Source organism: Leucopleurus acutus, assembly GCF_964270905.1.
Source record: "Leucopleurus acutus genome assembly, chromosome: 4".
Lineage (NCBI taxonomy): Eukaryota > Metazoa > Chordata > Mammalia > Artiodactyla > Delphinidae > Leucopleurus > Leucopleurus acutus.
Genome location: NC_139146.1, coordinates 64400091 through 64421362, shown reverse-complemented (window position 1 = coordinate 64421362; position 21272 = coordinate 64400091). Strand labels below are relative to the sequence as shown.

General features: G+C 41.8%; 1 protein-coding gene and 1 pseudogene across 5 annotated transcripts in view; both read right to left on the bottom strand.

Moving 5' to 3' along the window:
- Positions 1-20190, bottom strand: part of N4BP2 (NEDD4 binding protein 2) — a 127963-nt gene extending 107773 nt beyond the window's left edge. For all 4 annotated transcript variants that reach the window (XM_082838820.1, XM_082838818.1, XM_082838823.1 and 1 more), the window contains exon 1: positions 20115-20190. The gene's annotated coding sequence lies outside the window, so the exon portion shown is untranslated. The remainder of the gene's footprint in view (positions 1-20114) is intronic.
- LOC309961040 (protein-tyrosine sulfotransferase 2-like) lies at positions 11694-14036 on the bottom strand (annotated as a pseudogene). Its single transcript has one exon. The product of its transcript is annotated as a protein-tyrosine sulfotransferase 2-like (transcript).
- Positions 20191-21272: the final 1082 nt, after the last annotated feature.

Here is a 21272-nt window from a genome sequence, read left to right as displayed (position 1 = left end):
TCTTCTATTGTTTTTTAATTGTTTTTTGTCTGTGAGTGCCATGCATATAACATTAGGTACTCAGAGGACTAAAAGATTAAATAGAACACTATCTGTGCTCTCATGGAGTATATGTGCTTAATGGATTACAGTAGAACATAGGGTAAGGACCAAAATAGAATTTTAAAATGCTCCTTGTTTCTCCAGGGCAAGATGAACTACCTGACTCCTGAGCCATGAACTACCTGGTGAGAGAATTGTAAACCAGAAACATCTAGACTCCTGAGACTACGATTAAGAAATGTCACAGAGGGCTTCCCTGGTGGCGCAGTGGTTAAGAGTCCGCCTGCCGATGCAGGGGACACGGGTTCGTGTCCCGGTCCGTGAAGATCCCACATGCCGCAGAGCAGCTGGGCCCGTGAGTCATGGCCGCTGAGCCTGCGCGTCCGGAGCCTGTGCTCTGCAACGGGAGAGGCCACAACAGCAAGAGGCCCGCGTACCGCAAAAAGAAAAAAAAGAAATGTCACAAGATGATGATTAACCCCAGCTTCTTTGTTCTTCCCCTTTAAGAAACCCCTAGGACTTCCCTGGTGGCGCAGTGGTTAAGAATCGGCCTGCCAATGCAGGGGACACAGGTTCGAGCCCTGGTCCAGGAAGATACCACGTGCCGCAGAGCAACTAAGCCCGTGCGCCACAATGACTGAGTCTGCGCTCTAGACCCCGCGAGCCACAATTACTGAAGCCCACGTGCCACAACTACTGAAACCCGCACGCCTAGAGCCTGTGCTCCGCAGCAAGAGAAGGCCACGCATTGCAACAAAGAGTAGCCCCCTCTCGATGCAACCAGAGGAAACCTGCGCGCAGCAACAAAGACCCAACGCAGCCAAAAATAAATAAATAAATTTATATATAAAAAAAAGAAACCCCTAACTCAGAGACAAGCTGGAGTTTGATCTGAGGCTGTCTCCCACTCCCCTTGCTTGTCGCCCTGCAATAGAACCTTAGTTTGTTGCAAAAAAAAAAAGAAAAAAAAAAGTGCTCCTTGAACAGATGACGGCACAATTAATTTTGTTTTTTGAAATTTTTACTTATATATTTACAAAAAATTTGAGTATTTCTTGGTGTGTAGAGATTATAAGAGCATGAGCATCAAAATCCGCTGTGAAGTTTTATTTTATTATGAAATATTACAAACATAAAGTACAAATATAAAGAACACCTGTGTACCTCCTACTCAGCTTAAGAAATAAAATATTAAAACCCTCTCGGGACTTCCCTGGTGGTCCAGTGGGTAAGACTCTGTGCTCCCAATGCAGGGGGCCCAGGTTCGATCCCGGGTCAGGGAATTAGATCCCACATGCTGCAACTAAGAGTCTGCATGTCACAAGTAAAAGATCCCACATGCCACAACTAAGACCCAGCACAGCCTAAATAAATAAATAAATCTTTAAAAATAAAAAATAAAACCCCCTGAGTGCTCTTCCCTATTCTTAGTCCCTCTCACTCTACAAAAGGCAGCCTCTATTCTGAAATGATTATCATTGCCATGTACATCTTTATATTTTTATAACATGCGTATATGTCTCTAAAGAATAATTGTCATTGCTTTAAGTTGTAAATGATTTATATAAATAAAATCATTTTCTTCTATTTTTCTACAACTTGTTTTTTTGCTTTTTATTACCTTTTTGAGATTTATTCAAGTTGGTTCATGTAGCTATACTTCACCCCACTTACCTGTATTTTTTAAAATCCTAGCATCCCCAAACTAAGTTATAGTGATAGAAATCAGAAGAATGGTTGCCTCTGATAGGCTGGAGCAGATTGGACTGGACACAAGGGAATATGAGGATGATGGAAATGTCTTATATCTTGTTTTGGGTGGTAGTTACTGGGTTTATATAATTGTCAAATTCACTGAACTGAACACTAAGATCTGTGCGTTTCATTGTAAGCAAATTTTATCTCCACAAAAACATTAAAAACAAGCGAGCAAAAACAATTTTAAAAAACCTTTAGCCTTGGGGATTATAATTCAGTAGGTCTGTGGTGGGGACCACCATGTGTATTTTCTTTATAAAGTTCTAGGTATAATTCTGAAGGGCACCCCCAGTTGTGGACAACTGCCCTAGAATGCCACAAAACTGGGGTAGGAATTAGGAAGAAGAGTCATCTGTCAAAGACCTAGAAACCTCTCATGGTATTTTTCTGTCCTTCCTAAACCCATTATAGTAAAGATGGAGTTGCATATTTTATAAGAGTAGAGATAGCAGTGTTTGACCCTGAATCAAGCACTGATGGCAGATAGGCCTGACTGCAATAAAGCTAATATGTTTACAACTTAGTAATGGACACCTTAATTGGATTTAATTCTTTCTCACATATTGGTGAAGGCACAACCAGGAGCATATCTCTGTCTTGCACATCTAGGAGGTATGCTTCCCCAAATGACCTAATCTCCCTCCCACCACCTTCTTTATCTTTTACCTTTGTTCTCCTATCTTAAGTTCTTTTCACAGTCAAGTCAAGGAAAGTTCACTTTCAGCGTATGATTTTTTATTTTTAAATTCTTTAAAAAATTTTTTTTAATTTTGTTTATTTATTTTTGTCTGTGTTGTGTCTTCGCTGCCGTGCGCGGGCTTTCTCTAGTTGCAGTGAGCAGGGGCTACTCTTCGTTGCGGTGTGCGGGCTTCTCATTGCGGTGGCTTCTTTTGTTGTGGATCACGGGCTCTAGGCGCGCAGGCTCAGTAGTTGTGGTGCATGGGCTCAGTTGCTCCGCGGCATGTGGGATCCTCCCGGACCAGGGATAAAACCTGTGTCCCCTGCATTGACAGGCGGATTCTTAACCACTGCGCCACCAGGGAAGCCCACGATTTGATTTTTTTTAATCTGATTTGTCAATGACATTTTGAGAAGCTGTTTTGTGTAGAGCACCGTTTTAAAGATGATGGGTCTGCTCCAATAAGTTCAGGGAGAGGTACCTGCCTAATGATGCCTATTGGAGGATTTTTTTTTTTTTGAGTATTTTTAACCATATTTCTGATGGATAAACACATGCATATTTCTGATGGTTACAAAAGCATGCACATATGTATATGCCACTGTATTTTTAATTTTTCTTCCAGTTTTATTGAGATATAATTGATGTACAGCATTGTATAAGTTTAAGGTGTACAGCACAATGATTTGACTTACATATTACCACAATTAATTTAGTAAATATCCATCATCTCATACTGATACAAAATTAAAGAAATAGAAGAAAAAATTTTTTTCCTTCTGATGAGAACCCTTAGGATTTACTCTCTTAACAACTTTCATATATAATATACAGCAGTGTTAATTATATTTATCGTGATGTACATTATGTTGTAAGGATTTTTAAAAATTCAACCTAAGGGCTTCCCTGGTGGCACAGTGGTTGAGAGTCCGCCTGCCAATGCAGGGGACACGGGTTCATGCCCCGGTCCGGGAAGATCCCACATGTCACAGAGCAGCTGGGCCCGTGAGCCATGGCCGCTGAGCCTGCGCGTCCGGAGCCTGTGCTCCGCAACGGGAGAGGCCACAACAGTGAGAGGCCCGCCTACCGAAAAAAAAAAAAAAAAATTCAACCTAAGTTGGATGTACTCTCTTCCTGGAGAGGACCCTAGTGTGGCATTCCTTATGTGCATTTCAGCACAGTGTCCTGGCCAGTGGTCTTGTGCCTCCTATCTCCCATGACCTCACTTCATTATTGAAAACCCTTGTCAAATTTCAGCTCTCCCATACTAGGTGAATGTGAAGATTCTCACTTTCCTCAAAAACAGCTGCCAAAGAACAATTGATGAAATTGGAGTCTATTTATATTTCTATTGTAGAAAACAAACTTTTTTTCTCATTAAGAAAGCAATGCATGCTTGCATCAATTAGGAGTGTATAATTGCAAACAGCATAACACAAATTTGGTAACTTAATTAAAAAAGAATTTATCAAAACTGTATCAGAGTTGTTCATAGAATCAAAGGAAGAACTGAAGACATGGGTATCTGAAAAGATAGCAGCAAGGGCAGCCCCCAGAACCTGGAACCAAATGACCAATCCTTTCAAGGGCTGCCTTTCAACAAATATTCACTGAACTCCAGCTACACACCTGGCACCACCCTGGGTCCAATACAATCAAACACGATGCTTGTCCTTCAGGAGAGGAAAAGGAGGAGAGTCAAGCAAGGCTTTACCAAAGAAGAAACGCTTGAAACAGGTCTTAAATTAGAGTTTGCTGGGTGGGTCAGGGAGAAAACAGCATGGATAAATGTACAAAGATACCAAAAAATGATGAATTGCATATAGGGGAGGGACAGTAGTTAGGGAGACAGGGAAGGATACTGGAGGACTCTATGTCCAGTCCCCAAAACTGAAGGGGAATTCTGTGGGGTATGGAGGTTGGGGGTCAGGAGAAGGGGGAGGAACTCAGTCTTGATTGTACCTGGACAGTAATGACTGATGGAAATGTCTCTATCTGAAGCTTCAGTTACACCCAAATCACATAAGAATGTAAATTTAAAGTCAGAGGAAGTTGGCCTGAGAATAGCTGCGTGGTGTAATGCCTCCAAACAGGTCAAAAGACCCAGAAGTCTGATATAAACTTGGTGAACAAGAATCAAAGAATAAAAAAACCTGGACAACAAGAACAAGAATGTTCTGAGTGAACATCAGAGACAGGAGCTTAATGCTCACAGATAGACCATGTGTGAGTGAACCAGCTCCGTTTTAGAGCTAGGGATGTTGCAGACATCGTTATGCCATGAAACACTTAGATTTAATCATAGGTGATTAGGAAGAAGAGAGGGGAAATGGAGATGCTCACCATTATTTTGAGTATTTACTAATGCTAGGCATTGTGCTAGGAATTTTGCACACATTATATAATTTAACCTTCAAAATAATCTTATGAGATAGATACTATTATTTATCTCTCTTTTGTAGGGGAGGAAACTAAAAGACAGAATTGCTAAGTAGCTAGCAAGCTACGGAACCAGGGTTTGCTGGCTCTTTCTGACTTACCATGATATGACTTTATTTATTTATTTATTTTTAAAAAAATTTATTTGGTTGTGCTGGTGTTAGTTGCGGCAGGCGGGCCTCCTTAGTTGCAGCACACGAGCTCCTTAATTGTGGCATGCAAACTCTTAGTTGCAGCATGCAAGTGGGATCTAGTTCCCTGACCAGGGAAGTCCCACCATGATGTGACTTTAATCAGGAAAAGAACATAATCAGTTTGGAAATTTAGAAAGATCTGTCTGGGGGACTTCCTTGGTGGTCCAGTGGGTAAGACTCTGCACTCCCAATGCAGGGGGCCCAGATTCCATCCCGCATGTATGCCACAACTAAGAAGTTCACATGCCGCAACTAAAAAAAGATCCCTCATGTCACACCTAAGACCCAGCATAGCCTAAATAAATAAATATATTTTTTTAAAAAAGAAAGATCTCTCTGGTGACAGCGTGAAAGGAATTCAAGAGAGTAAGTGTATGGCAGTGGCAAGGAGGCAAGCAGAGCCAGTATGAATGATGAGTGAAGGCAGGGAGACTAATTAGGAGACTGTTGTGATGTTCTGGAAAAGATATGTTTAGGATCTAAGCCAGGGTGATTGCAGAAGGGATTGAAAAATAGAGTACAAATTAGAAGAAGGAAGAAAAAGGGAATAGAGTTATCAGAACTTGGTGACCTCAATCTTAGCTCTGGGGACATGCCATGGAAGGGGGACTAGCTCTGTGCTCAGTTGTGTGTAAGGAACCAAGTGTTGGGAATCAGAGTCTGTGGCGATTTGGGCCAACTATTATGAGTGAAAGAGACATCTCATTTTGTTGCCAACCCTCATACATACAGAGTCATACAGGAAATGCACACGGAGGTTGTGGGGAACAGCTATTGAGGTTGTGGGAGGAGAACTAAGGGTGACACGTCCTTGGGCACAGGTCCAGATAAACACTATGCTGAGCCTCCAGTGTCTTCCTGCTTACCCACAGTAGAGGTTACAGAGGTAGTTATGGCAGTGGTAGCAGACCCTTAGCTTCAAGAGTGGGTATTTGAGCTTTAGCCCCGCAGGTTTCATTGGAAATTCAGTGGTCAGGATCCCTCCATGGCTGACCAAGCAACCCATAAAGAGCAAATGGAACAGGCTCTCTGGTTTCTTTGAGGCCATTGTTCTCAGGCCTGAGTAAACCTCTGGGGATATTGGATGTATCATGAGTAAAGAAACTCTTGGAAGAAAATAAACTGTCTCTTAACCACTAAATGGAAGCTCCAGTATTCAATTAAAATACTGGAAAAAAAATGTGTCCAGTGTAGTGGAGCATCAATAAAAGGTTATATTTTAGGCAGAGACAACAGCATGCAAGTTCAGGGTTCAGGTTCAGGGTTCAGGGTTCAGGGTTCAGCACGTACTGATTTGAAACTAATTACACTAATGATATTCTGCTACTTACACAAGCAAGTTGCTCCTCCTCTTCTATTGTTTATCCTAGTCAATGAATGAAGTGTAAAATTGGAGGAGTGACAACAGAAAAAAAATTAAAAACTTAAGAGAGGTTATCATTTGAGGTCTTGTAAGACATGTTAAAATGTCTTTGTTCACTGTCATCCATTGATTCTGGAAAATTCTGAGCTCTTTGAATACTCTATTTCATTCTATTCTCTGCTTCTGAACCAGATTTTTTAAAAAAGGATTTAAAAATATATATATATTCTAAATACAAGTTCTCTCTTGAATAAATGTTTTCCAAATATTTTCTCTCAGTGTGGCTTGTCTTTCATTTTCTTAACAGTGTTTTTCAAAGAGCAATCTTTTTAATTTTTATTAAGTTCAATTTTATAATTTTTTTTTCTTTTATAGGTTGTGCTTTTTATGTCCTATGTAAGAAATCTTTTCCCAAGCCAACTTTTCTTTTGGAAAAACTTAGGTTTAGGTCTATGTTCCATTTCAAGTTAATTTTTTTTTTTTTATGATATGAGGTAAGGATGAAGCTTTATTTTTTGCTTATGGATACCCAACAGTTCCAGCACCAGTTGTTGAAAAGACTGTCATTTTCTATTGAATTACCGTGGAATACTGACCATATACATGTTGGTCTATTCCTGAACTGTTGAATCTGTTCTATTGATCTGTACATCTATCCTTATGGTAATATCACGCCCTCTTGATTACAGTAGCTTTATAGTAAATTTCAAAATCAGGTCTCATGAGTCCTTTCAACTTTGGTTTTCTCTTCCAAGATGGTTTTGGCTATCCTGGATCCTTTGCATTTCTATACAAATTTTAGAACTTGCTTGTCAATTGCTACAAAAATCTGCTGAGATTTTGTTTGGTATAACACTGAATCTATAGATCAATTTAGAGAGAATTAAATCTAAACAATGTTGCTAATTCATAAACACAGTATATCTCTCTATTTACTTAGATAATCTTCAATTTCTTCAACTTCTCTTAGAACAATTTTATAACTTTCAGTGTACAGATCTTGCACATATTTTGTTAAATGTATCCCTAAGTATTTCATGATTTCTTTATTCTATTGTAAATGATATTAAATTTTTTTAATTTATTTATTTTATTTTTATTTATTTTTGGCTGCGTCTGGTCTTTGTTGTTGCGCGTGGGCTTTCTCTAGTTGCGATGAGCGGGGGCTACTCTTCGCTGCAGTGCGTGGGCTTCTCATTGCAGTGGCTTCTCTTGTTTCAGAGTACAGGCTCTAAGCGCGGGCTTCAGTAGTTGTGGGGCACAGGCTTAGTTGCTCCGCAGCATGTGGGATCTTCCCAGACCAGGGCTCGAACTCATGTCCCCTGCATTGGCAGGTGGTTTCTTAACTACTGTGCCACCAGGGAAGCCCGATATCTAAAATTTTAAATTTCCCATTGTTCATTGATAATTAGAAATACAACTGATTTTTGTGTATTGGCCTTATATTCTGAGAGCTTATTGAAATCACATATAGAACTAGTACTTTTTTGTAGATTCCTTAAGATTTTCTGTATAGATGATTATGTCACTCACAGATCACGTTTTATGTTAAATTCTAACTGGTAGTTCCCAGATGGATACTAATACAATAGTGGTATACACTCAAACGCCAAATCTAAGTGAGGTCAGGTCAAGCTAGTAGTTACAAATTCAGAAAGAATACTTCCTTTTTACTTTCCAGATTCCCAGGCCAAGATAGACAAGCTTTCTTGTCCTTTTACTATGCCAGAGGAGTTTTTCTTACTTCACCTGTCACTTAGAGTAGTCTTTGAAAGTCTCGACTTCGTTAATGGGATGAAATTCCAGCTCCTTACCTCATGAGATGTCAAATCCTTGTTAAAAACCTAAGCTCTGGGATTGCCCTAGTGGTGCAGTGGTTAAGAATCCGCCTGCCAATGTTGGGGACACAGGTTTGAGCCCTTGTCCGGGAAGATCCCACGTGCCACGGAGCAACTAAGCCCGTGCACCACAACTACTGAATCTGTGCTCCAGAGCCCGTGAGCCACAACTACTGAGCCCACGTGCCACAACTACTGAAGTCCACGTGCCTAGAGCCCTTGCTCTGCAACAAGAGAAGATACCACATGAGAAGCCCGTACACCACGACGAAGAGTAATCCCTGCTGGCTGCAACGAGAGAAAGCCCTTGCACGGCAAAGAAGACCCAACACAGCCAAAAATAAAAATAAATTAATTAGAGTCAAGATGGAGGTGTGGGAACACACGGAGTTAGCGTCTCCCCATAACTAGGGCACCTGCCAGCCGCTGGTGGGGAACTCTTACCCCCAAGGAGACGGGAGGAACCCCTGAGTGAACCGGTAAGATGTAGGGGGACCGAGGTGGGGAGAAGTGGAGGCTAGACAAGATTGGCGCCCCTGAGGCCGGGGAGATCAGAAGAGGCAGGTGGGAGGGACTCTCCAGGGACAGTGGGAGAGGAGTGGAGGGTGATCGCCTGGCCCACTCGGACTGGAGCGCTTGCTGAACTCCCAAGCTGGTTCCCCCCTCCAAAGCCCCATCCAGGCTGAGTGGGTCCTGGAGACATAGGAGGGAGGCCAGTGAGATCAGGAGTGGCAGGCGGGAGGAGCAGGAGAGGAGTAGAGGGCGATTGCCCCACCCACTCGAGCACAGGGAACCTGCTGAGCTCCCAGGCCAGTCCCCTGCCCTCCAAGGCCCTCCCTTCCCCCCACCCCCACCCCGCACACACCCCCACCCCCTGCCTGCATTTTTCCTGGGGGCATAGGAGGAAGGCCTGGAAGATCAGGAGAGGCAGGTGGGAGTGGCCCCCCCAGACCCCAGATCGGAGGAGCGGGAGAGGAGAGGAGGGCGTTTGCCTTGCCCACTAGAGCCCAGGAAGCATGCTGGGCTCCCAGATGAGGTCCCCTGCCCCCTGAGACCAGGGGTGGGGGGCATGCCTGGGCCCCTTCTATTCCTTGAGCCTAAGCCCCACCCCACATATCCCCCAGGGCCTTTTCCAGCCCTGTGGGTCCTGAGCATTGACCCCGCCCACCACCTAAAACTCACCCTTGCTTAGGCCCTGCCCTCCACAGCCAAGGCCTTCCTTCCCTGCTTTTTTTTTTCTTTTCCCTCCTCCTCTTTTTTACTATTGTGGTACTGATGTACTTTCCAGTTGTTGAGTCATCTATATTTTTATTTTTACATTCTTTCTAACATATCTGTTAGTTTCCTAGTCTAATTTTAATTTAATTTAATTTTTTTTTTGCTGCCCCTCGTGGCTTGTGGGATCTTGATTTGAGAACCCAGGGTCAGGCAGAAGCTCCTCCAGTTGCAGCTCCGAGTATGAACCATTGGACTAACAGAGAACCTCAGACCCCAGGGAATATTCATTGGAGTGAGGTCTCATAGAGTTCCTCATCTCAACACCAAGATCCAGCTCTACCTAATAGCCTACAAACTCCAGTGTTGGAAGCCTCAGGCCAAACAACCAGTAAAACAGGAACACAATCCCACTAATTAAAAAAAAAAAATAATGAGACAGCAAAAAAATATGTCACAGATGAAGGAGCAAGGTAAAAACCTACAAGACCAAATAAATGAAGAGAAAATAGGCAATCTACCTGAAAAAGAATTCAGAGTAATGATAGTAAAGATGATCCAGAATCTCGGAAATAGGATGGAAGCATGGATTGAGAAAATACAAGAAATGTTTAACAAAGATCTAGAAGAACTAAAGAACACACAAACAGAGATGAACAACACAATAACTGAAATGGAAAATACACTAGAAGGAATCAATAACAGAATAACGGAGGCAGAAGAATGAATAAGTGAGCTGGAAGACAAAATGGTGGAAATAACTGCTGAGGACCAGAATAAAGAAAAAAGAATGAAAAGAATTGAAGAGAATCTCAGAGACCTCTGGAACAACACCAAATACACAAACATTCGAATTATAGGTGTCCCAGAAGAAGAAGAGAGAAAGAAGGGGTTTGAGAAAATATTTGAAGAGATTATAGTGGAAAACTTCCCTAACATGGAAAAGGAAATAGTCACCCAAGTCCAGGAAGCACAGAGAGTCCCATACAAGATAAACCCTAGGAAAAACACACCATGACACATATTAATCAAACTAACAAAAATTAAATTCAAAGAAAAAATATTAAAAGCAACAAGGGAAAAACAAAAAATAACATACAAAGGAATCCCCATAAGGTTATCAGCGGACTTTTGAGCGGAACCTCTGCAGGCCAGAAGGGAGTGGCAGGATATACTTAAAGTGATGAAAGAGAAAAACCTACAACCAAGATTACTCTACCCAGCAAGGATCTCATTCAGATTCGAAGGAGAAGTCAAAAGCTTTTCAGAAAAACAAAAGCTAAGAGAATTCAGCACCACCAAACCAGCTTTACAACAAATGCTAAAGAAACTTCTCTAAGTGAGAAACACAAGAGAAGAAAAAGAGCCACAAAAACAAACCCAAAACAATTAAGAAAATGGTAATACAAACATACATATCGATAATTACCTTGAATGTAAATGGATTAAATGCCCTAACCAAAATGGCTGAATGGATACAAAAACAAGACCCATATATATGCTGTCTACAAGAGACCCACTTCAGACTTAGGGACACATACAGACTGAAAGTGAAGGGATGGAAAAAGATATTCCATGCAAATGGAAATCAAAAGAAAGGTGGAGGGCTGCCCTGGTGGCACAGTGGTTGAGAGTCTGCCTGCCAATGCAGGGGACACGGGTTTGTGTCCGGGAAGATCCCACATGCCGCGGAGTCGCTGGGCCCGTGAGCCATGGCCGCTGAGCCTGCACGTCAGGAGCCTGTGCTCCACAATGGGAGAGGCCACAGCAGTGAGAGGCCCGTGTACCGCAAAAAAAAAAAAAAAAAAAGCTGGACTAGCAATACTTGTATCAGATAAAATAGACTTGAAAATAAAGACTTATCTCCTTGCAAGAGATAAGGAGGGACACTACATGATGATCAAAGGATGAATCCAAGAGGAAGATATAACAATTATAAATGTTTATGTACCCAACATAGGAGCACCTCAATACATAAGGCAAATGCTAACAACCATGAAATGAGAAATCAACAGTAACACAATAACAGTAGGGGAGAATTTTAACTCCCCACTTACACCAATGGACAGATCATCCAAACAGAAAATAAATAAGGAAACACAAGCTTTCAATGACACAATAGACCAGATAGAGCTAATTGATATTTATAGAACATTCCACACAAAAGTGGCAGACTACACTTTCTTCTCAAGTGCACATAGAACATTCTCCAGGATAGATCACATTTTGGGTCACAAATCAAGCCTTGGAAAATTTAAGAAAATTGAAATTGTATCAAGCATCTTTACTGACTACAACGCTATGAGATTGGAAATCAGTTCCAGGAAAAAAACTGTAAAAAGCACAAATACATGGAGGTTAAACAGTGCGCTACTAAATAACCAAGAGATCACTGAAGAAATCAAAGAAGAAATTTAAAACTACATAGAAACAAATGACAATGAAAACACGACGACCCAAAACCCATGGGATGTAGCAAAAGCAATTCTAAGAGGGAAGTTTATAGCAATTCAATCTCACCTCAAGAAACAAGAAAAATCTCAAATAAACAATCTAACCCTACACTTAAAACAACTAGAGAAAGAAGAACAAAGAAAACACAAAGTCAACAGAAGGGAAGAAATCATAAAGATCAGAGCAGAAATAAATGAAATAGAAACAAAGAAAACAATAGCAAAGATCAATAAAATTAAAAGCTGGGTCTTCGAGAAGATAAACAAAATTGAAAAACCCTTAGTCAGACTCATCAAGAAAAAAAGGGAGAGGATACAAATCAATAAAATTAGAAATGAAAAAGGAGAAATCACAACTGACACTGCAGAAATACAAAGGATTATAAGAGACTACTACAAACAACAATATAACAATAAAATGGACAATCACGAAGAAATGGACAAATTCTTGGAAAGGTACAATTTTCCAAGACTGAACAAGAAAGATTTAGAAAATATAAGCAGACCTATCACAAGTAACAAAATTGAAACCATAATTAAAAACCTTCCAACAAACAGGAGTCCAGGACCAGATGGCTTCACAGGTGAGTTCTATCAAACATTTAGAGAAGAGCTAACACCAATCCTCAAACTCTTCCGAAAACTTGCAGAGGGATAAACACTCCCAAATTCATTCTACAAAGCCACTATCACCCTGATACCAAAACCAGAAAAAGATATCACAAAAAAAAGAAAATTATGGACCAATATCACTGATGAACATAGATGAACATAGATGTATATGCAAACATATACAAATACATTCCTTGTGAGCAGTTCTGTTTTGGCGATTAATAGCAAGCAATATGCTTGGATTAGAGGTCCAATTTCCACTCGAATGCAAAGTTTCTTCTCTTCTGGCAACAAAGCCATTTGCAAAGACCTGGAAATCATGAGCTTCCTAGGCGGGAAGAGGTGCTATTCTGGTTCGCCTGAAGATAGCCTTTCAGATTGGCTGGTGTTTTATCATCCCCTTTCAAGACCCGGTGTGTGTTGTTGATGATGATGGAGTCAGGCCTGCCGTAGTTGGGCGGGTTTGCATAGGAGTCATAGACGGGCTGAGCCAGCATGGGGGCGATCTGAGCCATGTCCCTAAACACATCCCCAGCGATGTGGCCAGTCCACTTGGAGAGAGCTTCCAGGTTCATGGGCTTGATGACCTGGTCTGTGGATCCCTCGATCTTGAACAGGGAGACACCGCCAGGCTTGCCTATGAGGTCCTCATGGTGCAGGATAGCGTTGCTCCAGGTGATGCCGAGGAAGTCAAGGATGAGTTTGAGGGAGTGCTGGGGGTGCAGCACCAGCTGCTTGTAGTACACGGGCAGGCACTTGTCCTTGCCCACCTCCATGCACTGGGCGTACATCACCTCAATGGCCTTGTTCCCCTTGTTGAGGCAGTCGCGGTAGCTGCTGAGGTCGAAGCCAGCGACAGTGACCTTGCGGGTGATCATGGAGTGCATGGAGGCCCGGCCGTCCCGCACCATCAGCAGGAACTTGGAGTTAGGGAACAGGCGCGACAGGTAGACGGAGGACTTGAGCGTGAAGGGGTCTTTGTTACAGAGGACGGGCTGGCTCTCCATGCTTGGCGATCACCTCCAAGACGAAGGCCGGCGTCCAGCACTCGCCTGTCACACCCGCCTCGTCCAGCGGCAGCTTCTCCCGGCCCAACTTGGACCAGGCCTGGGCATGGCCAGCACTCGGGGGATGATGCAGGTCTCCCCGGCAGCGCAGCTCGGAGTGGGCCTCCAGCATCACATGCGTGAGCATTGTGCCACTCCGGGGCTCGCTCCCCGCGAAGATGAGCGGCATGGCCTTGCCGTAGAGGTACTCCACGTGGTCCGTGCCCACCATCACGAGGTCCTCCTGCTCCAGTCACATGGCCCTCCGGGGGCCCCCTAGCACCTCCCGGCACTCCAGCACCTGCTGCCCCAGCTGGACCACCAGCACCAGGGCCAGGGCGAAGCCAGCTGCCAGCAGTGCCCTCTGCACTGACAGGCGCATGCTGGGCCCAGGGCTGGGGGCGCTTCAGCGACAGGTGGGCGGGAGCCCCAGCGGGCTCACATCTCCCCTGGATATTCTCATCCCTGGGATCTAGCCCTTGTGGCTGCTTGCCAAGACTCTCCACCGGCTGAGCCTGCAAGAGACGTCCCGCGTCAGCTCCGCGCACCCAGCGACTCAGTGCTCGCCAGCCGCCCTGGCCCACAAGATCTTTTTCGACCCACCTCCTAGAGTAATGAAAATAAAAACAAAAATAAACAAATGGGACTTAATTACACTTAAAAACTTTTGTACAGCAAAGGAAACCATAAACAAGACAACCTTCAGAATGTGAGAAAATATTTGCAAATGAAACAACAGACAAAGGATTAATCTCCAAAGTATACAAACAGCTCATGGGGCTGAATATCAAAAAAACAGACAATCCAGTTAAAAAATGGGTGGAAGAACTAAATAGACATTTCACCAAGAAAGACATACAGATGGCCAAGAGGCACATGAAAAGATGCTCAACATCACTAATTATTAGAGAAATGCAAATCAAAACCACAATGAGGTATCTCCTCACACCAGTCAGAATGGCCATTATCAGAAAAGCTAGAAACAATAAATGCTGGAAGGGGTGTGGTGAAAAGGGAACCCTCCTACAGTGTTGGTGGGAATGTAAATTGATACAACCACTATGGAGGTTCCTTAAAAAACTAAAAATAGAACTACCATATGACCCAGCAATCCCACTACTAGGCATGTACCCTGAGAAAACCATAATTCAAAAAGAGACATGCACCAAAATGTTCACTGTAGCACTATTTACAACAGCCAGGACATGGAACCAACCTAAATGTCCATCGACAGATGAATGGATAAAGAAGATGTGGCACATATGCAATGGAATATTAGCCATAAAAAGAAACAAAATTGAGTTATTTGTAGTGAGGTGGATGGACCTAGAGTCTGTCATACAGAGTGAAGTAAGTCAGAAAGAGAAAAACAAATACCGTATGCTAACACATATATATGAAATCTAAAAAAAAAAAAAAAAAATGGTACTGATGAACCTTGTTGCAGAGCAGGAATAAAGAAGTTGACATAAAGAATGGACTTGATGACATGGGGTGGGAGGGCGAAACTGGGGCGAAGTGAGAGTAGCATCAACATATATACACTACCTAATGTAAAATAGTTGGCTGGTGGGAAGCAGCAGCATTAGCACAGGGAGATCGGCTCGGTGCTTTGCGGTGACCTAGAGGGGTGGAATAAGGAGGATGGGAGGGAGGCTTAAGAGGGAGGGGATATGGGGACATGGGTATGTATATGGCTGATTCGCTTTGTTGTACAACAGATAGTAACACGGTGTTTTGAAGCAATTATACTCCAATAAAGATGTATTAAACAAAAAAAAGTAACTAAAATAGCCTGACCACTGCAAAAAACATAGATTAATTAATTAATTAAAAAACCTAAGCGCCAGGACTTCCCTCGTGGTCCAGTGGCTAAGACTCAGCATTCCCAATGCAGGGGGCCCAGGTTCGATCCCTGTTCAGGGAACTAGATCCTACATGCCACAACTAAAAGATCCTGCAAGCCGCAACTAAGACATGGTAAGGCCAAATAAATTAAATAAATATTAAAAAAACCCCACAAAAACCTAAGCCCCATTGTTATCAAGATGGGAAAACCACCTCTAACCTTAGGATAGGGCTGAGAGCTTATTTGCTTTCAGCTCTGGTTTTACCTTTGTTTTTGGTTCCCAACTATCAGTTATCCATTGCTACATAACAAACAACACTAAAACTTAGTGGCTTCATATAGCAATGTTTTACTATATCTCACACTTCCCTGGGTTGAATGTGGGTTCCCCTCTGCTCATTCTGCCTGGGGTCATTGATGAAGCTGCACTCAGCTGGAGGGTCCAAAACGACCCCATTCACATGATTAACAGTCAGTGCCGGCTATTGGCTGATGCACCTCAGTTTTTCTCTATATGGCTAGACCAACTTTTTTACATGGCAGTCTTGGGGCAGCATTACAAAAATACAAAGTGGAAAACTGTAAGGTTTCTTAAGACCTAGCCTTGGAAGTCATATAACACATTTTCACTATATTCTATTGGTTAAACGGCATTATATAATACAGAATTTGACCAGTCTTTGTCTCTGGTTCCTGGGATTGAGGCTCTAAATCCTTGGCACTTCCTAAGTACTAAGGATGTCTTTGCTATTCATGACCCCCCCTTGGATATCACCTTAGTTTATGCTATGAGATAAAAAGACTCATGATGGGGCTGGTCACCAGAAAGATCAACTATATGATTAAAAGGTTGGGGCTTTGAGCCAGTGTAATCTCCAGAAAGGGGAAAGGGGCTGGATATTGAGTTTAATCATAAGGCCAGTGATTCAGTCAATCATGCCTATATAATGAAATCCCAGTGAAAACTCTAGACACCAAATCCCAGTTGAGCTTCCTGGTTGGTGAATACATTGATGTGCCAAGAGGGTGATACACCCTGATTCTACAAGGAGAGGGCGTGGAAGCTCTGTATTCAGAATCCTCCCAGACTTTGTCATATGTGTCTCTTCATTTGGGTGGTTCTGACATGTACCCTTCATAACAAACTGTTATTGTAAGCATAGTGCTTTCCTGAATTTTATGAGTCATACTAATGAATTATCGAATCTGAGGGGGTTCATGGGACCCCTCCATATTTTTAACTAGTTGATTGGAATTGCAGGTGGCTGGAGGACCCCACTTGTGGCTGGCATCTGAAGCCAAGAGCAGTCTTGTTGGAGATCATGACATTTAAGCTGTGGATTCCTACAGTAATGCCAAATAATTAGCATTAGAATTGAATTGTATTGAAGCACACCAGTTGGTGTCAGAATACAAGAGCAATACAGGTGTAAAGGGTGAGGGAATAGACCATCTCTTGAACAAGAAGCAGCAAAGTTGCACTGCAAAAGGAAGTGCATATTGGGATGAGAGGAATTTATGGCCATTAAACATCAGTTCTTTACTTAAAAGAATGTTTTATTTTATCCAGCATTTCTAGTTTTTTTTTTTTTTTTTTTTTTTTTTGCGGTACGCGGGCCTCTCACTGTTGTGGCCTCTCACGTTGCGGAGCACAGGCTCCAGATGCGCAGGCTCAGTAACCATGGCTCACAGGCCTAGCCGCTCCGCGGCATGTGGGATCTTCCCGGACCGGGGCACGAACCTGTATCCCCTGCATCAGCAGGCGGACTCTCAACCACTGCGTCACCAGGGAAGCCCTAGATGTTTTATAGGAAGATTTTTCCAGTTATCAGTTCACAATATTACCAAAGAAAGAGGAACTAAGATCCCACATGCCGCTGGGCAACTAAGCCTCATGCCACAACTACTGAGCTCCTGCGCCTCAACTACAGAGCCCACGTGCTCTGGAACCTGCATCACAACTAGAGAAGAGAAAACCGGCACGCCACAACTAAAGAGAAACCCACACTCCACAACGAGCACTGCAGCAAAAGATCCCATATGCCACAACGAAGACCCGACACAGCCAAATAAATAAATTTTAAATATATATATATATTACCAAAGAAAGAATCTATCTTGGGACTTCCCTGGTGGTCCAGTGGGTAAGACGCCATGCTCCCAATACAAGGGGCCCAGGTTCAATCCCTGGTCAGGGAACTAGATCCCATATGCGTGCTACAACTAAGAGTTAGCATGATGCAACTAAGGAGCCCAAGTGCCAAAACTAAGGAGCCAGTGAGCCACAACTAAGACCCAGCATAACCAAATAAATAAATAAAATAAATATTTTTAAAATTATTATATAAAAAAAGAAAGAATCTATCTTTATTAATTACTGTACATGCTTAAGTGTGGTAGTTAGAGGCTAAAAAGGAAAAGCCAAAAGGAAAAATCCTGCCACTAGCACAGAAAGATTCATTTAAGAGAAATCTAGAGAATAGAGAAGATGATGGGCTAGTAAGTACTAGTTAAAAGTATGTGATAAGAATGAATTATCTAGCAGGCTGGAATGGAGTATTGACTTTGAGCTAAAAAAAGAAAAAATGTGTAAAATAAAGAAGAAATATAGCAGAAACAAAAAGAATGTAAAATATTAAAGGGCCATAGAAATACTCTCTGGAAAGAAAATTTCTGCAAGAAAGATAAGTCTCTACTCAGGGGAAAAAAATGGTTCAAAATACTGTCTTTTTTAACTACATAAATAAAAATTCACCGAAGACTGATATTCTTCATACTGTCATGTTTGTACAGTGTTGTTCTTCGATTTAAAGTCACAGTCATGGGACTTCCCTGGTGGTCCAGTGGGTGAGACTAGGCACTCCCAATGCAGGGGGCCCGGGTTCAATCCCTGGTTGGGGAACTGGATCCCGCATGCATAGTGCAACTAAGAATCTGCAGGCCACAACTAAAACATCCTGCATGTCGCAACTAAAACATCCCGCATGTCGCAACTAAGACCTGGCGCAGTCTAAATAAATAAATATTTTTAAAAATAAATAAAGTTACAGACACATGGTCAGTTAATCTACAACAAAGGAAGCAAGAGGAAGGAAAATCTCTTCAATAAGTCGTGCTGGGAAAACTACATGTAAAAGAATGAGATTAGAACATTTCCTCACATCATATACAAAAATAAACCTAAAATGGATTAAAGACCTAAATGTGAAGCCTGAAACCATAAAACTCCTAGAGGAAAGCACAGGCAGAACTCTATTTGGGAGAAAATATCTTTAAGTGTTATAAGCATCAAGGGGTTACTATCCAAAATATATAAACAGCTTATACAACTGAATATCAAAAAAAAAAATCAAAAAATGTGCAGAAGACCTGAGTAGACATTTTTCAAAGAAGACATACAGATGGCTAACAAGCATATGAGAAGGTGCCCAGCATTGCTAATTATTAGAGAAGTGCAAATCAAAACAACAAGGTATCACCTCAAACCTGTCAGAGGGGCTATCATCAAAAAGTCTACAAATAATAAATTTTGGCAAGGATATGGAGAAAAGGGAACTCTTATACACTGTCGGTGGGAATGTAAATTGATGGAACCACTATGGAAAACAGTACGGAGGTTCCTCAAAAGACTAAAATAGAACCACCATATGATCCAGCAATTCAATTCCTAGGTATATATATATGGAAAAAAAATGAAAACACTAATTTGAAAAGATATATGTACCCCAATGTTCATAGCAGCACTATTTACAATAGCCAAGATATGGAAGCAACCAAGTGTCCATCAACAGACAAATGGATTAAAAAGATGTGGTTTATATATATAATGGAATATCAACCATAAAGAAGAATGAAATTCTGCCACTTGCAGTAATGTGGAATGACCTAGAGAATATTATTCTTAGTGAAATAAGTCACTCAAAGACAAATACTGTATGATGTCACTTATCTGTGGAATCTAAAAAAATAAAGCAAACAAATGTTCATAGCAAAACAGAAACACACTCAGAGATATAGAAAGCAAACTAGTGGTTGCCAGTGGGGAGAGGGAAGGGGGAAGGCACAAGATAGGGGTATGGGATTGAGAGAAACAAACTACTATGTATAAAATAGATAAGCAACAAGGATATATTGTATAGTACAGGGAATTATAGCCATTATCTTGTAATAACTTTAAATGGAGTATAATCTATAAAAATACTGAATCATTATGCTGTATACCTAAAACTAATATATTGAAAATCAACTATAATTCAATTTAAAAAATAAAGTCACAGATACAGTAACTAAAATTGGAATAATCAGACAGTGATGCATATGGCGGTAGCAGTTGACTTTCCATAGCACACCCAACCCCAGGAGTTGCTTTAAGACTGAGACTGCTTCTGCTGAATATGCAGATACACTAAAAGTACCATGGGGTTATACAGTAAAGCTAGAGTTACAGATCACTGCTATGGGGTCAGTTCTTTGAGGGAAGTAGGAAAGGGATAAGGGGAAATAGGATTAAGACCATTTGGCAGGGCATAAAGAGTCGTTTAGGTAGTTATGGATTCCTCTTTAAACTAGAGGGTGTAGACAAGATCAGCTCCCCACCTTCAAGCATCAGCAAGAACGCTTTCCTACCTGAACATCCTCTATCTCAAAGTATGGTTCATGTATCAGATGTTGGTGATGTGGAACTCAGGCCAGGCTGCTGCTGTGTCCGTGTTGAATTACCTGACCTAGTTCTTTTTATCTGTAGATGCTAGACTCCAAGTGCCTCATGAGGTCAACAAAAAGATCAAGTAGGTATTGAACTGTTCTTTGCTTGTTTATTTAAACTTCTGTGCAACACAGAGCACACTCCTGCCTCTGCACTGCAGTGAGGTGGGAAAAACAGTGGACTAAAAATCTCACAACTCTTACACAAGAATGTTCGCAGCAGCTCTATTCATAATGACCAAAACCTGGAAACAACCCAAATGTCCATCAGCAACAAACACCTGCAGATACATGCAACAGCATGGATGAAATATAAGTTAAAGAAGCCTTATACAAATATATAGAGTATACATATATACTCTAAATTTCACTTATATGACATTTTAGAACTGGCAAACTGGTCTTTTGGATTCATTCACCACATTCCCACTGCTTATGATGAGCTAGCCACACTGTCATTCTTTTGTTTTCTTCTATTTCAATCAACAAGTACCTTCCCACTTCAGAGCCCTTGTTTCTACTCTTCCCCCTGAGTAGGATATCCTTCACTCCCCCTTTAATCTAGATACTCCTCTGGTTTTCATATACTTTTTCTCCAAGGAAACTTTCCCTAAGATTCAGACTTAGGTTATCTCTAGAGCATCTTGCACTTCTCTTTTATCACAGTATCATAATTATAAATAAATAATTATTGATATGATTATTTGCTGGGGGTCTGCTCCTCCTTAGACTATGAATATCTCGATGTCAGGGACTATTTGTGTCTATTCACTATCCTATTCTCAGCCCCTAGCAACATTCTTGAAAATATAGTAGGCAAATAATAAATATCTGTGGATGAAATAGCTAAAGGAATGAATCTTTCCGTATTTCCATACTCTCATTTTCTAAAACTTTGGTTATCTTTGATCACCTTTTCATATGACAATAGTTTTTTGTGTTTTTTTTGTTTTTTTTTTTTTTTTTTTGCGCTACACGGGCCTCTCACTGCTGTGGCCTCTCCTGCTGCGGAGCACTGGTTCCGGATGCACAGGCTCAGTGGCCATGGCTCACGGGACCTGCTGCTCTGCGGCATGTGGG